This window comes from Octodon degus, unplaced genomic scaffold (assembly GCF_000260255.1).
Source record: "Octodon degus isolate 3935 unplaced genomic scaffold, OctDeg1.0 scaffold00287, whole genome shotgun sequence".
NCBI lineage: Eukaryota > Metazoa > Chordata > Mammalia > Rodentia > Octodontidae > Octodon > Octodon degus.
The window spans coordinates 84,240-95,831 of NW_004524863.1; the positions used below are offsets into that span (position 1 = coordinate 84,240).

The 11,592-nt window shown below is 41.6% G+C and overlaps 1 pseudogene; it reads right to left on the reverse strand.

The window, feature by feature from the left end:
• The window catches only part of LOC101575694, a 29,496-nt pseudogene extending 21,701 nt beyond the window's left edge, over positions 1 to 7,795 (reverse strand).
• Positions 7,796 to 11,592: the final 3,797 nt, after the last annotated feature.

Below are 11,592 nucleotides of genomic sequence, written 5' to 3' on the forward strand. Positions count from 1 at the left end.
TGTGTGTGTGTGTGTGTGTGTGTGTGTGTGGCCAGCTCAGCCCACCAGGGGGCGGGGCTGGCTGGCATGTGGTGCTGGGGGATTAGAACCGCGGTCACTGTGCTTTGCTAAGCTTGTTCTAAGTAGGTGCTCTAGACCACTGAGCCATCTCACCAGCCCCTCCTTTACTTTTAATTTTCACTTTTTTCATTTTCCCCTTCTACACTCATTCCATCTGTACTAGCATTTGTGTTAATTTTTAATCTGTAGATTTTTTTCTTGCAACTGAGTTCAGTCTTTTTATTCTTTTAGTAATCTCTTCCAGGGTTAACTACTTCCATTGTAGGTGATGAAATACATAAGGATCCACTTCAAATGTGGGCAAGGCCATGAACATAGTCTCTTATGTTCTCTGCAACTCAGAATTAAAACTTTTGCTTCTTGTCTTATACTACAGTCTCAGAAGTAGTTCTACTGCACAAGTTATTTGAAGACAGCCTTAACGCTTTTAAGCAGTGGTCTCTGACCAGGTTCTATCTTCTCCATGAACACTACAATGGACTTAGTTTAGATATGCATTAAACTAAGAGGCATTCTCTCAAATGAATTTAAATGCCCTTTATTTTTAGACAACCTACATGACATGTTTTTTTCCCCTCAAAAACAATGCCTGCACTCCAAATAGATCATGGTCAAAACAAAGTCTTCAAGATGACATCAGACTCATTTGTCTAAAATTCTGGTGTTGTGTAGATGACAAGCAGCAGCCAGTTATGACAAGTGATAGATCCAAGGTTGCCATCGAAAGCATTAACATTTTTCCACTTCTAAACCATCCTTAAAGTAAATCAGAGAATGGGGTCATACCACCCTCACAGCAGTCCAGTAGAGCAAACGTGTCATCTGGATTCATATTTATACCAATAAAGAACTGATAGTTTTAGAAATTAGCAACGATGTGCTTGATTTGCTCTGTAGTCCCTGTCATAAACCGTATTATTCTTTCTCATCTTTGTTCTTCAAGTTTGCCTTTGATTGATTTCATATAATCTTTGATGGACTTCCTGTAGGCCTCTTTTGTGAAGCTGGTTTCCTGCAAGTGATGGTGAGTTACAATATCCCCACCAGTGACTACTGTGTTTTCGGTGTCTTTGCCCTCTGGGACTTCAGTGGAGGCATTGCCACCAATGAGCACGTCATCAGTGCTACCCTCTGTTCTACTGACCGTCTTGCCCTCTACCTCCAGGCACAGCACATCCATGATCTCCCAGATCTTGTCAATATTGGAGAATATCTCATCATGGCTGATGAGTTCCCAGTAGATAATCATGATGGTGGCTGACGGAGGCGGCGGCCACAAAAATTGCTTAGCAGAAGCCAGGGGCCTAGAGCCAGTGTGGTGCAGCCACAGCAGCATTCTGGAGGAGGGAGGAGCGGCCAGAAAAGGTAATCTTTAGATATTTAATTGACCCCATGGTATTATTATTGGATTATTAACTATTGTTGACAGTGATGTAGTTATTGCATTTAATAGATATTTACTGTATGTCAGTATTTGGTTTGTCTTTGTATCTGTATTATAATTGCAAATCTCTTTTTTAGTGTTAAGACAGGATAGTGGTAGATTTTATTGGTTCTTATGGCATGTCAAGACACAGATTGTCAGGGGCTGGGAGATGACTCAGTGGAATAAGTGCTTCCCTGGCAAGTGCAATGGCCTGTGTTCAATCCCTGGTTCCGAAAAAAAAAAGATACAGATTGTCTTCGAGACAATTTTAAAAGCTATTAAAGAAAAGAAACAAGGCTGGCCAGATAGCTCAGCAGACTAACGTGCTGGCTTAAGCAGAACACAGGGAACTGGGATCAATCCTCAGCATACCATACCTACCCAGCCCCTGGGACACCCTGACACGGAGATTGATACTGGGCTTGGGGGTACTTGCCTGTAATCCCCACACTGGAGAAGCAGAAAAAAGGAGGATCACTACAAGTCCTATCTGTGTAGTGAGACCCTGTAGACCCTGTACTAAATACATACAAAGAAAGAAAAGGAGGGCTGGTGAGATGGCTCAGTGGTCTAAAGCACCTACTTAGAACAAGCTAAGCTAAACAAAGCACAGAGATCGCGGTTCAATCCCCCAGCACCACATGCCAGCCAGCCCCGCCCCCTGGTGGGCTGAGCTGGCCACACACACAAAATAAATAAATATTTTAAAAAAAGAAAGAAAAGGAAAAAAAAACACATAAAGCTAAAACTGTTACAATTATAGTAGATTTCTCAACACAAACTTTATATTCTATGAGAGCTTAGAGTAATGTGTTTGATGTTGAAAAAAAAAAAAAAAAGCCAACTACCTGACCAGATTGAATATTCTACAAAATCATTGTCTCAGTTACATTTCTCCCATTACTGGGACAAAACACCCACAATCCAAAATTAAGAAAGGAAAAATTCACTTACCTAACACTTTGTGGAGGTTTCAGTACATACAGAACATACACCCCAACACAGTTATAATGGAGGACCTCTACATATGACTAACACAAATACATCAACTAGCCAAAATATCAACAGAAAATTATGAGAGCTGAACTACACCTTCAAACAAATGGACTTAAGGATATTTACAAATGTATCACCTAAGAACAAAGGAGTGCACACGGACTCAACAATAAATGAAATTTTACCTAAAATAGACTGCAGAGCCTCATAAGGCATGCATAAATGAAAACAGTCATAATAATATCATTTATATCTTCAGATCATAAACACTAAACCTGGAATCAATGACAAAAGAAGAATCACAGAAATTATGCAAATGCCTATAGGAATATAAAGTACACTCTTAAATGAGTCACAGAAAAATGAGACAGTTTCTAGATTTAAATGACAATGCCGGGAAAGCACACTGGAATCTAGGAGAACAGTGAAAACAGTCCTAAGAGATAGGATTATGCCTGCAAATCCCCACATCTGAAAAGGTCAATCTGATGTGGGAAGCACCACAAAGACCTTGGGGGAGGATGTGGTTCTCTCAAGTCTTGGCTGTGGCAGTGACCTCTGGGAAAGAGGAGTGCTGCTGAGCCACAGATGCCTGTATGAAATGGACTCATATAGTAATCATATCTACAAACTAAGATTTCAAGAATCAGAAAATAAGGCAAGATGGGTGAAAGTATGTAGCACCATCTCTAAGATGCGTGCAGTGTTCAATAGTTTTATTTCACCTTACCAGCATTACCTCAGTACATCTGGAAATGCTTTTACTCCGAACTTGGAGCAGGTGTAGGATGCAGGACACAAAGCAATTCTTACCCCAAGGCTGGAGACATTGATAATCCTCCCCCTTCATTCTCCTCACCAAGGGAAGCATGCTCAGGGTCACCTTGGTCAAACCAAAGAGGTTCACTTTGAAGACATTCAAAAAGTCTTCAGCCTTCTGCCACTCACTCAGTCCTATTCCAGGATGAATGCTTGCATTGTTGACCAGGCCCCAGAGCCTTAAAAGAATAAAAGGCAAGTCAGGAGTTGAGTCTCAGATAAAAATGATAACTGGTATCTTGAACAAGGCTCCACTAAGAACAACTAAAACTAAGAGACAAAATATCTTTTTTAAATATTTTAAGTGTGTCTGTTACTTAAAAAGAAAGTAAGACAAGGAAGAAAATAATATAATGTAAGAGAAAAAACTGAGGTACGCAGAACTACAGAGGGTACACAGAGCGCTGATTCCTGGATTTTCATTTGAGGAAATTTACAAACCACTATGAACTGGAACTTTACCTAAGCTACAGAATCTAAGTAAAGACACTTTTTTCATTCAATGGCTGTACTATGAGTTTAAGGGTAAGCAGCAAGTCCTTAGAAGGTAAAATACTCTATCTTAAACTTTGGGGTATGGAAAAATGGAGGAAAATCATCCCAGCAGGACAAGCTCTATCACAAACCATCCCTCTACATGAATACTCTAAAAACTCCAACAAAAGCCTCCCAGAATTAATACCCAAATTCAGTAGTGTACCAGGACATAAAATCAATACTCAAACATCAATAGCAATCCTGTACACCAAAAACAAATCCACTGACAGGGAAATTAAGGAAACAGCACATTTTGCAATATCATCAAGATAAGTAAAGTACTTAGGAATTAATTTAACCAAGGAAACAAAAGGCTTCTACAATGAGAATTATAGTACTCTGGAAAAGAAGACCAAAGAAGATATCAGAAAATAGAAAGGGGGCTGGACAAATAGCTCAGCTGACTAAAGTGCCTGCTTAGGCAGGCACAGGGACCAGGGTTTGATCCTGCCGTGCCATGCCATGCCGTGCCAGGCCGGCCCCACCCCTGGGGCACACTGAGATGCTGACTGAGACTAGGAATGGTAGCACATACCTATAATCCCAGCACTTGGGAGGCTGAAAACAGAAGGACCACTGTGAGTTTGATCTGTGTAGTGAGACCTTGCAGACCCTATACTAAATACTTAAAAAAGAAAAAAAAATGAAAGGTATCCCTTGCTTCTCAGAGACAGAACCAATATGATTAAAATGGCCATACCTCCAAAACTGTTATGCAGTTTTAACTCTTTCCATTCCAGAAAAAAAAGAACTATTTAGGACAACAAATTACAAAGATCTATTGGATCCTAAAATTACCAGAGAAGAAGAAGGATATCAGGACCCAGGGAGATAGCTCCACAGAGTAAGTGCTTGCCTGGCAAGTGTAGGGACCTGAGTTCAATCCCCAGTACCGGGGGGGGGGGAGATATCAAATAGAACCTGAATAAAATCTATAGCAAATAGAACTTGTGAAAAACAAGAAGACAATTTCCTCAGGACTGGGCTGTGGAAGTGGATAGAATGCTTGCCTAGCATATGGAAGGCCTCAGCTCAATACAAACTTCCACACAGAAAAAAAAGATGAGGGAGGAAATAAAAAGGGCAAAAAGATAACTGATTCATAAGTCAAGAAGGGAAAACAGAGCCAGGGATATACCTCAGTGGTACAGCACCTATCGGCAAGCACAAGGTCCTGAGTTTGTTCCCTATACAAACAGAAGGAAAAGGAGGAGATGAAGACAAAGAGAAAACTATCAAAAAATGACCTTCAATAAGTGATAAACTTAATATGATTCATCCATATAACAGAATGTTGTGCAGAGAAAAAGATGAGCTCTTAAGCCCCAAAAAAGAAAAAGAAATTAAGATGCACATAGCTAACTGAAAGCCTATCTAAGACTATATATAATATGCGTTTCACTGCATGATAAAGCTAAATTTTAGGGGAAAAAAAACAGGCATGGTGGCAAACACCAGTCATCTCAGCACTTCAGGAGGCTGAGGCAGGAGGATTGCCATGAATTTGAAGCCAGCCCAGGCTACCTAGTAAGTTCAAACTTCAACGCTATTTATGTAGCAACACACTGTCTCAAAAAGAAAGAAATTTTTTAAAAAAGCATTATAAAAGGGGCCGGGGAGATGGCTCAGTGGAATAAGTGCTTCCCTGGCAAGCACAAGGATCTGAGTTCAATCCCTGGTTCTGAAAAAAAGAAAAAGAAATAGAGAGAGAGAGAGAGAGAGAGAGAGAGAGAGAGAGAGAGAGAGAGAGGAAACATAGAAAAGGAAGAAAGCAAGGTAGATAGAAAAGGAAGGAAGGAAGGAAGGAAGGAAGGAAGGAAGGAAGGAAGGAAGGAAGGAAGATAATATGGAAACAGCCACAAAACTTTTAGAGGCCAGAGGATACTTATATGGTGATTAATATGGGGAGAATAGGGATTTAGGTGGGCATGAAACTCCTCTGTGGAATTTCTCTACAGTGGGATATGCGTGTCATTATTGATTTTCCAATGCAAGATCTGCACAGTGCAAAGTTAACCCTAAGGTACACTATGAACTTTAGTTCACAATAACACATGGTTCGTGAACTATAACAAGTGTACAGCTCCAAAGCAAGCTGTTAATAATAGGGGAAAGGGGCCAACCAAATAGCTCAGCTTAGGCAGACACACTGACCGGGGTTCAATGCCCTACGGTCCATGCCAGTCCCGCCGGCAACTGAGACTGTGTGTGGTGGCACGCACCTGTTATCCCAGCACACAGGAGACTGAACACAGGTGGATCACTACAAGTCAGATCAACATAGTGAGACCCTGCAGACCCTGTACTAAAAAACAAAAAAATAATAATAGGGGTAAACAGGAAGTCTGGTCTTTCTGCCTTTTTGCAAACCTAAAACTGCTCTACGGAATAAGCTATATTAATTTTGAATACATAAATGTGTTTACATGAAATATTTTTTGTGGCTTAAAGATGATTTTTATTTTTTTATTTATTTTTTTCCAAAATTTTATTGATAAACAGCAATGAGACAGTTTCAAATCAAATCGGAAGTACTGCATGAAATATTAAAACAAAATTTTTGAGGTGAGCAGTGGCGTACTTTGCACAATACTTTTTTTTTCAGAAATGGGGATTAAGCTCAGGCCCTTACACTTGCCAGACAAGCACTTATTCTACTGAGCTATCTCCCCAGCCCCAAGAATACCTATATTTAAAGTCAAAAAAAGGGCAGACAAAAAAAAGAGTTTTCTCTTCCTTCATTTCTTTGTTTGTGATGCTGGGAGTAAACACATGGACTTCTCATTGAGCTATATCTTCAACTATTGGTTTTGTTTTGTTTTGTTTTTTATTTTGAATCAGGTTCCCAAGGTGCAGGAATTATAGGCTCACATCAGTTCTTGAAAGTTCTTCAGCTGGGCAGAGTGGTGAATCCCTGCAATCCAAACGATGTGAGAAGCAGGAAGATCACAAATTCCAGACCAACCTGGCCAAATGAATATCTTAAATACACAGTGGATCAAATTTTTTATAAAGATGGTCAGGTATATACCTCAGTAGCATAAGTGCCTGCCTAGCAAGCCCAGGGTCCTGAGTTCTATCCCTGGTTCCATAAAAAAGTAAAAATTAAAACAACTTTATAACAGCTGAGGATGAGTTCAGAAGAAAGTCTCCTAGTATTGAAATAGAAAAAGAATTCTTCAGACATAAACAATTGTGTCTATGAATACTCCTCCTGCAAGATAGAATACTCTTCTTTCTAGCAAGCTCTTTTTTCCATGTAAACATTATTAATGAAATAAAATACAAGGGCTGGCCAAATAGCTCAGCAGATTAAAGCACCTGCTGAGGCACACTCAGCTGCCCTGTGTTTTGATCCCCACAGTGCCAGACCAGGACCCTCTTGTAGGGTGCACTGATATGGCCATTAAGACTAGGTATAATGGCACATGCTTGTAATCCCAGCTCTTTGGGAGGCTGAACACAGGTGGATCACCACTGATCTATGTACTGAGCCCCGATAGAACCAGTAGACCCTTACTAAAACACGCAAAAAAAAAAAAGAAACAAACAAATAAACAAAATACCACATTGATCACATTTCTTCAAATGTCAAAGTACCCCTCTTAAACCCTGTTTTTCTATCTTTGTAACAATCTTTCATACTTCTGTCCCCCACATGCTCCTTTACCACTCAGTGGCTGCAGCAATGCTCTCTGTCTGGGTAACATCCAGGATCACTGTCTGCAGCCATCTTGACATCTGCTTCCTCAGCTGTTCAGTTGATTTTTCTGTCCAACATGCAGCCAGCACCCTCAAGCCTCACATGTCCAGCTGTCTGGCCAGCAGGTTCCTGAAGCCTGAGTCACAGCCCATGATAAGCACATACTTGTCTTGGAGGTTGCTCACCATCTGCCTTTCCCAGTACCAGAGCACAAGGTGGTACAGGCCCACAAGTGTGGCCAGGTAGAACCACATGGGGAGGCTGCGTCCTTCTCCTTCAACAGAAACACAACAGCTGTCATTTTATTCCATCCCTACTCTCAAGGTGACTCTGCTTACTAACACTTAGTCTTACAGTGAAGGAGACAGTGCCTAGAGAGGGATTCAGGGAGGTAACTAAACATGCAGTACAGTGAGACAGGGGCCAGAGCAGAAGTACAGACACAGTCTGATGGGCTGTGGAGGATGATGAGCTGTAGCCTGGCAACACTCAAAAAGCTCCATAGGAGCAGTGATTTGGGTACTACTTCCCACAGGTTGGTAAGAATCCAGAAAGGATGCAGGGATGAAGGGGCACTCCAGGCAGTAACAATGCAATATTTGGATGGAGTTGTGAGCAGCAAAATCTTCCTCATCCCTGTGAGCAGTTCAATGTGAACACAGTGCCCAAAATTCAGAGGAAGATATGAGAGATGAGGTCATAAAGAGCCAGATGATGAAGGGATTCAGAGGCCACAGTGAGGGAACTGGGTGATGCACAGCAGACAGTAAGTGTGTGTTTTTGGACTCTATTCTAACATTTCTCTTTAGAGAGACACAACTCCATGAGGCAGTGGGAAAGAGATTGAATAGGGCTCTGATGAAAGAAAGGAGATTAGTTGACTTAGGAAGACTAAAATTTCAGGTAAAATACTGTACCCAAAGTGATAAATAGAGACCAAAGGAAAGGATGATTCAAGTAAGTGTTCACAGATGGCTAAATTTCAATGTGGAAATATGCACTGTTCTTTCAGTCTTTATTTATGTCTGAATTAATACAATCATGACAACAAAAGTAGAGGTCAAAGATAAGCCAAAATCCACTAAGACATTATAAGGCCAGTAAGAGGTGAGGGGATACAATTGAAATTATTGAGGGTGGAGAGACATCCTCCAGCTGCTGGCCCCTGACTTTCTCCACAACCTTTTCTCTTATCACACTTTCTCTTGCAACCTGTTCTTTGATGATGACTAACAACTTTTTTGTCTGTATGTCACTCATGTACAAAGACTTTGCCTGAGACTTAGATGCAGGGCAACAGACTAATTAATCTTGCATAAGAAATTTCAAGGCTGTCCAATGTTGACACAGTGGCATGACTACTGTTGGGGGTCTTTAGCCAGATTTATGTTGAGGATCAAAAGCATATCGCCCAGCAGAATGATTCAAAACATTGGGACTTTGACCAGAAAGGTCAAACTTCAGTAAACCTGCAACCGGCATAAATGTAACAGAAGAGAAATTAGTCACTGAAAAGACTAGCAAGAAAAAATTATGTAGTACAGATGAAGACAACAGAAAAGATGGCCTGAAGGCAACACAAGAATCAGCAGAACTCATCTTCTAAAGCCTCAGAATTGCAAACATGAATGTCTTTGCTCTGAGAAGACAGTCCCAGAGTACCATGTTCCAGAATGGCCATTGTAAAGGAGTAACAAAATTCTCTGCCATAACTGTGGGGAATTATTTTAAAAACCTTGTGGTTCCTGCTATCTACTCTATGACATATTCTCCCTCTTGGCTCAAGGCTGTTCAACAATAAATAACTCTTTCTTGTCAAGGTAGCAAGCTCCCTCCCTAACCATCTCCTGTAATGTGGTCAGCTTAAGATGTGTCTTGTACAATATGCACTTAACACTAAGCTATGAAAGATCTTTCATTATGTACAGTTTGCGGCTGTGTCAAATGTATGTAGTCTTCTGTTGTTCTGTGCTAGATAACAAATTCACTTACCAAACTGGATGTGATTTCTGTTATAAATAACCCCCTGCTACCTATGTTCAACTGCCGATCAGTCTTCTCCTGCATAAGAAATGGCTGACAGACCTGAGCTCAGTAAATAAAAGGCTCTATTCAAATTTCTATCTGGCTTATCTGGTTCCTATGCTGAGTGACCCATAACATTTGGGTTCTCATCTGGGATCCCTTTTACTGGGGATCAATCATAAGAATCAGAGTCTTTGGAAACCATTTTTGCGGGGGAAATTTCTGGCCTCAGAACAATCTCCAAAAACTCATAAATCCTAACATTTGGACCAACTAGACTGAGCCATCTGAAAAATCTTGCTGGTAAGACATCTGTATCTGTTCTGTTGGGGCACCCCCTATGACAGTCCTAAGAGGTGCTGGACGCAGCGACAGCCTCTGGACTTGACTCCTTTCTGTGATGACGGGTTGGAGTCTCAGGTCAGTTTCTATTTTGTTTTTGTGTGTTTCGGCCGATTATCATTTGTCAGTCTGATAACCATGGGTCAATGTGCTTCTGCTTCTGTGTCACCTTTGCAATGTATTCTTGATCATTTCCAAGAATTTCGACATCGAGCTGTTTACTAGGGAGACCTTGTCTCCCCAGGGGACTCTCCACACCTTGTGTGAACTGGAGCAGAGGGCTCTTTTAATATCTTCCTTGCTTATCAGGTCCACAGGATCATATTTGGAAAGCCAGGATATCCTGATCAAGTCCCATATATACAAACATGGATAGATTTTTTTATCCAAAGTGGATGAAAACCTGTTGCTGTGCCTGGGCATCATGCCAATGTGTCTCTTATATAATAGCACTGGCTGCTGCTCCAGAAAAGGATCCTCAGGGTCCTAAAAGGCCACCTGTGCTGCCCCCAACATTGAATCCTCAACTCTCCCTCTTTACCTTAAACTGTCCCGTCCCTCCCTTAACCATTTGGCTCAAGCTAGCCCTGACTCCTCCATTCCTCTGAGTCTGCCACACACCCATAGTGGACTGTCCTTTTCTCAGCCCCTGCCATCTGATCCTGATCCTTTTTCCACCTCAGCACCATCCCCAGTACTTCCTCTCCATGAAAAACTGGGTGAAGATGACCACCCTTTCATGGTTTATGTCCCCTTCTCGACTAGTGATTTATGTAACTAGAAAAACCAGAACCCATCTTTCTCTCTGAACCCTCGAGGGCTTATATCTCTTCTGGAATCTGTTTTCTTCACCCATCAGCCCACTTGGAATGATTGCCAACAGCTTTTACAGACCCTCTTCACATCTGAAAAGCAAGAGCGAATCCACTGGCTTGGACAGAAATTAATTTTGGGCCCAGGTGGCCAACTGACCTCAGATCCTATATGACTGGAGGAATCCTTCCCTTTGACTCATCCTAACTGGGATTCTAATTCCCATAGAGGTAAGGAGGCTCTCAATCAGTATCTCCAGCTTCTTTTAAGGACAGTCAGGGTGGCAGCTAGAAAGCCTACTAATTTGTCTAAAGTTATGGAAGTCAGTCAGGGACCGGATGAATCTCTGGTAGTGTTCTTAGAGCACCTCCAAGAGGCCTATCAGATATATACAGATAGAGCCTAAAGCTTCTGAGAACTGCCATGCTGTGAATATTGCTTTTGTTTCTCAGTCAGCCTCAGACATTTAAAAAAAAATTACAAAAGATTAAACGATTTTAAGGAAAAGCACTGACAGGGTTGGTAGAGACAGCTCAATGAATTTTTAATAACAGAAAGACCATAGGGAGTTAAATAAAAAGATGATAAAAGTTCTGATTGCCATTTTAAAAAAAAAGTCCGAGACCCAGAGCACAGGTCCAGACAGTGACTGAGACAACCCGGGGCCACGAGATCCTAAACAGACCCAGAGCGCAGGCCCGGTGAGTGAGTGAAACGACCCAGGCCGCGGGATCCTGAACAGACCCAGAGCACAGGCCCGGAGAGTGAGTGAGATGACCAAGGGCTTATGGGATCCTGAACAGACCCAGAGCGCAGGCCCAGAGAGTGAGTGAGACGACCGAGGGCTGCGGGATCCTGAACAGACCCAGAG